A 1,226-nucleotide genomic window follows, 5' to 3' on the forward strand; every position below is an offset into this window, starting at 1 on the left:
ATATCAAATATCAAGTGGTGCGCCTATACTAGTATTGTGTTTCGTCGGGAAAGCGTAAAAGAAAAATATTCGAGTGGGTCGTGCTTTTTACCACATAAGTGAAATCAAAGCCCGATTAATATTATATGGCGCACGAACATTGGTTTTTTTTTTTTGAAACACTCAATTTTCCAGGTCAGGTTTATGCATTAAAAAAAAATACACGGGTATAATTAGTATCAAGTGAATTCATAAAATATTGTAAAAACTAAAAAGTGCTTAAATAATTATTGTTACGTAGGTACCTACTCGCATTATACACAGAAATAACAACAAAAGGTATAATGTGCGATATTGTGTGTAGTGGTATATACATTCTAAGCGTTATTTCTGAGTAAGATTAATTTATTATTTCGTGTGTTTTACGGTTTTATTTATATTTTGTTTGTTTTTCGATGGAATTTTTTATAATTAATTTCGCTTAAGTAAGCGAACTATTTTGTTCAAAAACGTTCGCGTACACATTTTAAACCAATAGTTTATTATTTTTTAACGTCGGAAGTTTAAATGAATGCGGAATGGTATAAGGCGAATCGTCCCACGTCACAACACCAGTGCACTCCTACACATTTTCCATCAAAACTTTGCATAATGCTTGTATGTATGTATGCATGTATGTATGTATGTATGTAATAAACTTTTGGGTTAACAATTGATATATTTTATACATCGACGATTTCAAAAAACAAAAAAAACAAGTAAACATGTAAAAGTAATTGTTTTAATAATATTAAATTTTAACTTACACAAAAACATTTTTATTCCATAAACCAAAGATTAACATAAAATTATTTTTACACAAACATCAACCAAGAAAACGAGTGTTGTATCATCGTGTCGAAGTACTTTTGTAATGTTAGAAACAACTATACATTTTTCGTTAATAATTGCATTTAATAAACCTTATAGAACAAATAGGTACCGATTTTTCTTTTAGAAATTATAATTTAAGAAAATTAAAAAATTTCATACAAAGAAAATGTTTTTAAATTTATATCATTTGAGGTGCAGAGAGGTTTGTTTTACTCAAAATTATCATATCCGTCGAGTTAAAAATAATGTTTTTAGATTAATTAAAAGTAATACATAATTTGACAAAATAAATCATTTTAATATTGGTTATTGGCATTCGATATCAACATCAGTAATTTTAATAATTTTAATTAATAGTTACAACTTACAAAAAA

This window comes from Metopolophium dirhodum, chromosome 2 (genome assembly GCF_019925205.1).
Source record: "Metopolophium dirhodum isolate CAU chromosome 2, ASM1992520v1, whole genome shotgun sequence".
NCBI classification, from domain to species: domain Eukaryota; kingdom Metazoa; phylum Arthropoda; class Insecta; order Hemiptera; family Aphididae; genus Metopolophium; species Metopolophium dirhodum.